Source organism: Lichenostomus cassidix, chromosome 3, assembly GCF_008360975.1.
Source record: "Lichenostomus cassidix isolate B80296 chromosome 3, HeHo_3.0, whole genome shotgun sequence".
NCBI classification, from domain to species: Eukaryota; Metazoa; Chordata; class Aves; order Passeriformes; family Meliphagidae; genus Lichenostomus; species Lichenostomus cassidix.
The window spans coordinates 106362463-106370177 of record NC_139483.1 but is presented as its reverse complement, the minus strand read 5'-3'; positions in this window follow the sequence as shown (position 1 = coordinate 106370177).

Genomic DNA, 7715 nt, shown 5'->3' with positions numbered 1-7715 from the left:
CAAATGTTGCTGAAGAGAGAGTGGAGGTTTTTTCCTGCACTCATTATAGCTGTGTTTTGGCACCAAGGAAGAAAGCTAAAAAGCTGTTGGTGCCCTCTTATCTTAACATTTCCATCCCAGCCGTAGGCAGCCTGCAATGAAATCACATTTTCTAGTGTGCCATAATGTTACAGCAAATGCTGCCATTCAGCTGGGAATTCCATTGCCCTCCAACCAACAGTCAGGAAATTCCCTATAGGATAATTGACAGTCTACTGTGAATTACACAGCTATAAATAGCACACCATGGGTGCCTGGTGAAAGGATGATAAAACACAAGCACAAGTTCAGTATTTATGAAGTCATTTGCACCACAGAGAAGTATTTATCGCTGTACTTGCAGTTTTTATATTTTTCCTTCCCCAATACATATAGAACAGGGAACAGCCAGCTATAAAGAACTGTGAAATATGATCTTTAAGAAGTTCACTCTCTCTTTCATTTCTGTATTCTTTCTGCTCCTGCTCGTTTGCTAGAGCTCCTGCAGCACCATTCATATCTGATCAATTTTATCCTATCTCTTCCTCCTAACTGCTTTCCCATCAATAAACCTCCCCTATTCTTCAGATCATCACAAAAGACAGAGGAGGACAGGCATGAATGTATTCTCCTTAACATGCCTGTGGCTTCTGCTTTCTGGAGCATAGAGACACAGCACTCAAAATTCCCCTTTAGTAAATAAATTAATCCCTCATTTTCTATTCTCAACATTGAAGAGACAACTTGAAGGATCATATGGTTGATTAGAGAAGAAATGCCTCCCTCTGAATGATATATAAAAATTTAAATATTACATGCAACCTTCAGGAAGGTTAAAGTCAAACACCAGCAGATATGACTGTTATTTTTGTATGGACAGTGTGCCCTTATCCACATATACAGTGCTTCAGCAGTATATAAAACATAGAGCATTAACCCAAATACTTCAGTGCTTTTGTATTCCCATATACTCAGCAGAAGCACACAACAGCAGTGGAAGGAATCTGAAGATGTGCACCGTTGAAACATCCCTCCAAAATATTGGTTTCCATCCTTGCTATATTAATGCTAATCAAATAAATGGCTTGGAGTTCTGATCATAGAAGGTTTTGAATCCACCAATAAATAATTATCATCAAAACCCCCTCATCTTTTACTGAAAAGAGAAGTAGAAATGTAAATCATTAAGAATTGTCCTTAAACCAATGTCACTTCCCCCCCTCCCCGACACAACAGTACTCAAGCTGCTCTCTGGGGAAAAAAAAGGAAAATGTTAGTTAGGACAGGATGAATTCTTCATATTTACTTGAGGTCAGTCATCCTAGTTTCCTGACAGCAAAATATGAAATAGTCACAGAGAATAAAAAAAGAAATAAAAAGAGGATGCAATGTTTTGTCTGCATCCTACTCCTGCTGCAGAGGAGAACAACCACACCACATTGTCTCCCATGCCATAAACACAACCTCACATTGTATTGATTATTTCAGTTCAGCATTGACCATGAGGTTATGTCTGACTATCTTTAGAAGTATCAAATCTGTACCTGATTTGGTTTGTCTCTGCACATTTCTTGCTTTTGGGATGTGGTTTCTTACAAAACGCAGTCAGGAACTGGCAAGAAAAAGAAAATAATAAATAAAGGGAAGAGAGCAAAAAGACAAATAAGATCCAACAGGAAAAGAAGAAACAAGAACACAAATTTCACATACAGGGATTGTGGGGATGTGATAGAAATCAGATCATTCTTCCTCATTTTGTCCAGTGAGAATGTCTCCCAGGATAACACAAACCTGATGCTACCATAGACCATCCTGGTGTCTCAGGAAGTAAAGGACCTTTCCATTTGTATTTCATCCACCTGATCTCAATGTCACATTAAATCCTGCAAGGAAAAAACAAGGATATTCTCATTCTCTCTTAACTCATTTCAGCTGATCAGCTTTTGTTCATTCACTTCTGATCATGGTCAGCAGACGTGATCCCAGCCTTGCTCCCAGGTGCTGTCAGCAGACATTTTTGCTGAGGTGCATTAAGGGTCCTCATGCATATGGCCAAACAATGGCAAACCTGCCATTAGTATCTTCTTTAATGAGCAGAAGAATAAATTACTGAGACTCAGCTGATGTAAGGGGATTTATTAGAGTAATCTGACTCAACTGTTTATCTGAGTCATTCAGATAAATCTTCTAATTCATAATTTGTTAGAAGTGAAAGTTGCAATTTACCTCTTTTACACTTATTGCTTTATCTTATCCATTTAATTGGAGGTTGATTTCATGTCAGGGCAAAGACTTTTTCATCCTCTGTGCTTACGCAAAATCTTTCACAAATGCTTTTCTGATCTTGCTCACAGATTTAATTAGCTCAGTGTCTACTTATCCAGACACTTCTATGGTCTTTGTCATTCTAAAAAGAGTGAGCAGGCACAAGGAATGAAAAAAAAGAAAAATTTGCCTTACTCAGACTGTATGAATGAAATCTGTAATATGAAATAATAAAGTGATTCACATTTTCATTATTATCAGTCATAACCAGTCGGATTTCCTGACAGAAACTCATCAGTTTGCAGTGTATTTTCAACATTCATTCTGAACATTCACTTCAAGAAGTCTGGCCCAGAGAAAAGATTTTCATCATGGTAAATATCTGTCAAATACTTTTTCTGTTCCTTCAACTCTCTCAAATTTTTAGCTCTGCTATTTAGCTTTTTCTTCCACTTTAGTCCACTGAGCATCACAGACTTTAATATAGGTTATGATTTCAGGGAGGAAAACAGTCCTTATTCTTTGACTTCATCATAATCCTGAATGTACATTTAAGGCAACATACCTTTAGGGCTGTGATTAAGCCAAATCATCCTTTCCTGACCAGGTCCTTTACAATGCTCTTAGTTTTTCACTAATAAGATAAAACTGCAGTAAATAGGAGCTGATTTTGAATGAAGGAACCTTACACAAATGAAGAATCTTTTACTTGCAGCCAGACAGGTTTTTCTATACGTTAAAAAACAGTAAAACCCAGACATAACACTACAGGAATATAAAGGAAAAAGAGAGAGATGAATAAAACAGAACTTAAAGGAAGTCACACCACATGCAAATAGCCAAATCTGTAAGTGATGCTCTGAAGAGAGAGAAGCTTTCTAAAACAGTCTCAAAAGAAGAAAGGAGGCCAAGCTTCGACTATTTTTACATAGTGTCAATTTGCAGCTCATCAGCAGGACAGTGCAAGGGAGGATTATGCAACTCCTTCAGGATGGTTATCCTGTGAGGAATGTAATTAGAAGGGCTCTGCTCTCAAAGCATGTCGGTCTTGAGAGGTTTCTCAGATGGAGAAAACTACCTACTACCCATCCTGAAAATGGGTCAGGGTCATGGAAAGGGGAAAATTACCACAGTGAAAGTGTCGATGTAGCAGGCTTTTTATCCCTCTCTTTCACCCCTGAGGATGGCAAGGGCAGTCAGAGAAAAGGCATTCCCCTCTCACAATAGGGTCCAAGGAGGGGCAAAACTGCAGTGCAGAGAGTGATCGTGTCATCACTTTGGTGACAGCAGTGGGATCAAAAGAGCAGGAATTCACAGTAACACCTGGGAAAAGACCAACGATAAGGGAGGGGAGCAGTGTTCCCCCTCTAAAGAGGGAGGTTTTTGTCCACTGTAGATCTGCATATCCTTAAAGCTGTGGACTGTTATTTCTGCATTCACACAGTAATTGTTTCAACAGTGGTATTCTCTGACCGGTTATGCAGCAAATAACTGCACTGAAACCAGGTGGCAGGCTGGGATTGCAGAACCAGAAGCAAAAAATGATTCTGTGTGCACAAGCTTCCTGCAGCGTTCAGGTACCAGAGCACCTGGCAAAGTGCTCAAGCTGTTCTTCTCGAGAGACTCCAAGGGCTAATGCCAGAGTAGGTGCAGATCCTGTGGTGCATCTATGCTCCCAAATGCTAGACTGAGATCACAAGGCACCCAGCTCAGCTGCAGCTGTGTGAGAATTTGGTTCGGTTTTCAGCCACTTAATCTGAACCAAAAATTTTTAAAAAACGGTTTTCTCACTCCTATTATTCAAATGTGGATAAATTTTCAAGCTGAAAGGCTTAAGGTCATTATTGTGCTTTGTGGACCATTGCTTTTGATCAGAGAAATAAAGGATGTAACTTAATTGAGCCATTTACTCCTGTAAAGAGACCACAGCATGGTAACAATAGCTGCCCCAATTCATTCATTAAGGTGCTCAGTATAGGGACTTAATGAGCATGAACAGCAGCTCTGTCTGACCACAATAGATGGTCCTGTTACTGATCCATAAACTGTGCAGCATTCCAGCAACATGCCCCAGCAAGAGACTTCTATGAGCCAGCCCCATCTTACCGAATTGATAATAAAAGTCTCTCTGCTTGGAAGAGAGAAATCAGAAGGCATCTGATCATCTGTGCACTGACTTGCATATGCTGCTGTAATAATAATTTCTGAGCCGTGCTTTGGTGGTGAGGCATCTCCTCAAAGAATGGGAACAGAAGTATGGCCAATGTCATCGTACCGTGTTGTTTATCTCAGACAAGCGACCCCAGGACTTATTTTCATCAGTGAAACCAAGCAGGCTGACCAGTTTCCTTTCCTCTTCACTACCCAGAGTGCATAAACAAAATCTCTTCTCTCATACACTCTGCGTGTGGCTACTCAAGTAATTCAGAGACAGATGCTACAGGGAAAGCAAACAGCACCATCAGGCTTCCCTCTAGGAGCATCCCACCTTCTCTGCATTGGGAAATTTTGAGCTGTTTAGCACTACAGAAAAAGCAGACTTGTGGGCTTAGGCTCATCTCACCTAAGCACCAGCTCAGACACCAAAATGAATCATAAAAGCTCTTATTTATCTTCACCTGACCCTGGTCCATTCTCACACCACCTGGAACTGATAAACCTGTGCTTATCAGGGAGTTAGGAGGCTGTAGTTCAGGACACTGATTCAGACAGTGCTATCCAGAGTCCCTTTCTCACTCAACTGTCAGTGGGCAGAAGAAATCACAAGTCTCCTACTGACATCTGCTACCAGCAGGTTCAGTGTGTCCCAAGCAGCAGCACCACAAACCAGCCCATCAACACTCTGTGGCCCCAGATCAGAGATAACACCCCAAACTGCCTGGGGGTCTGCAAAGCTCTGAAGTTGGTAATTTCTAGGGGGTTTTGTATGTCTAAGAAATAATCAACTATTTTTAAAACAGAACAGGGAAGGCCCTGAGGAATTTGCTAACTTAAAATAGGAAAGAAACACCCACACCCACAGCCTGTTTTAGATCCAAAGCAGCACACTAATGAAGATGCTGAAACACAGAGTCCCCCTCAGATTTAATTTTAGTATCTTAGCTACTTGTCTTATCTCAAAAATAAAGACTCTAAGAAAAGAAAGTCAAACACCACCCACTCTCTTTTACTACATCTGTGTCAGAACTTCCACTAATCTCCCTTCCCCTTGGCTCCAAGCTTTTCTATTTTCTGATTAGAGGCAAGGGATTTTCCCATTACCACCTGCGTATTACATCCTAAAGATGTGAAATGCCTCGAAACAAGGAGCAGCACAAAGCCTTAAGCTTTAAGTTAGATACAGAACCTAAACTGAACCCCTTCAGCTCATCTCTGTGCAGGGACAGGATGTGGCATCTGGTTCACCTCTTTGATTCAAGTGCTTTGCATATAGATTTGTTTTGCTCTTTCAACTATTCCTCTGGATTCCTGGAGGGAATTAAGGGAGAGATGAAGGAAGGATTTTAATGGATCCAAGAGAAGGTCTTTGTCCATTTGGTGCAGATACCTGGGTCTGACAGCGCTGATGAGTAGAAGTTCTACATTGTTCCTTGTCCCTCTGCATACATATGGCATCACAGATGCCTGAGCTCCTCTTAGATGCCATGTGAGGTCACCTTAAAAAACATCATCTACACCTACAGAAAACTCCAACTTCTTCCTATCAAAACATAACGTGGCACACATGGAAGAAACCTGATGCAGGATGCCTGAGGGGACAAACCTCATGAGGCAGATGCTGATCTCAGTGAGCTGAGAAATCCCTCAGACATGGACAGTGCTGAGGGTTGGACGAGGATTGAACAGCTGCTCTGGAAGAGCTTTAGCTCTGAAACAAAATATGTTCCACTGCAATCCAACTGTCCCTTCCTGCATTCATCCATGGAGTAATTTAGTCTTTCCCTGCTGCTCAGCTGAAGGGATTCTCTCTGTCTCTCGATATGCAGGAGTTTGAGGGGAAGACCTGATTGAGTCCTCTCAAGTGGATCCTGTCAGAGTGTATGGTGTGGGCTGGGGACAGGAGGAGAAAGGCAAGATGAACCTACCTATGCAGGGATGTAGAGGAAGATGAATATGTAAGAGACACATCCATTATGTATCGAAAATTTCAGAAGTATTCTGGGCTTCTTTCCTCCTAGCATGAAAAAATTATAGATAAATAATGAAATAGTGTAGACCTTAGCCATACTCCCCCATAAACACATTTGCTTGGCTGTAGCTTGAAATTTTCATTATTTAAGTGAAAGTCTTGAGAACAATTTTTCAGCTGGAATTAATTGTCTTAATTTTACCTCTGTTTTAGTTGGGAAACTGTCAATCTCTGGTTTTGCTTCTTGGCATACGATTTTCTCTTCATACCTACAAAAATGAGGCCATAGGAACAAAAGCACAGCAACACCAGGCAAGACCAAACTGCCCCTGGAACAATCCAGTGTTTCTCATAATGCTCAATAATAGATGCTTAGAGAACATGGGAAATAGATTAGGCAGAGTAGTTGATCCTGCTAAAATATCTGATTAATTTAGGGACTTTCTGAGTTTGTAAGTGCACTCATGTCATCACATTTAATAGTTTTTAGTGGCCCTTTCTCCTTGCTAGTTTTTTCTCTTCACCCAGTAATTAACCCATGAAAAGCCATTTTTTGGCATCCCAATTATTCTCCAGCAGTCAGACCCATGGTTTTATTAGGCATTAGGTGAAAAAGGACTGTTACTTTATTAGGTTTTCCTTAACTGTTCTGAAATAAAAATAATTTGTGGGTTTTTTCAATTCATCTTTTTCACAGCACTCATTATTGCAGATTCCTCCATCATATTTTCCTTTCAGCCATTTCTTCTTCAAGCTGATACATTTTCACTCTTTTTCATTCTCCTTGCATAACATTTTTTTTTTGTGTTTCTAGGCATCCTCAATCCCCATCTTTCTACCTTTTCAGGATGGACTCATTGGTATTCAGGATGTGGGCAAGGCATAGATTTATACAGTGGCATAATGATCTGTTCTGATTCTTTCTTCATTACTTTTCTAATGCATCCCAACATTTTATTTGCTTTTTTGACTGCTGCCAAGAATTAGGATGAGGTTTCCAGAGAACTGTAAATATCCAACTGCAAAGTTGAGGCAAACTATTTTTGCACATACAGTTCCTGATCTAGTTTTGCTGAATTTTAGCTCAGCTGATATTAGTAGGACAATTTCAGAGATACACTGACATAACAGGCAGGCCCTGAAGAAATGCAACAAATGCTCTTGGGATGAAGAGTGTCATGTGAAAGTGCTGCATTTAAACTAGGTGAAGGCAATTTGAAGAAAAAGAAATTTTGCTCTGACTCTGGAAGGTGATGCTGAAAGCATCCACATATGCAAAAAGTCAGTTCTTGCTACTGCAGGC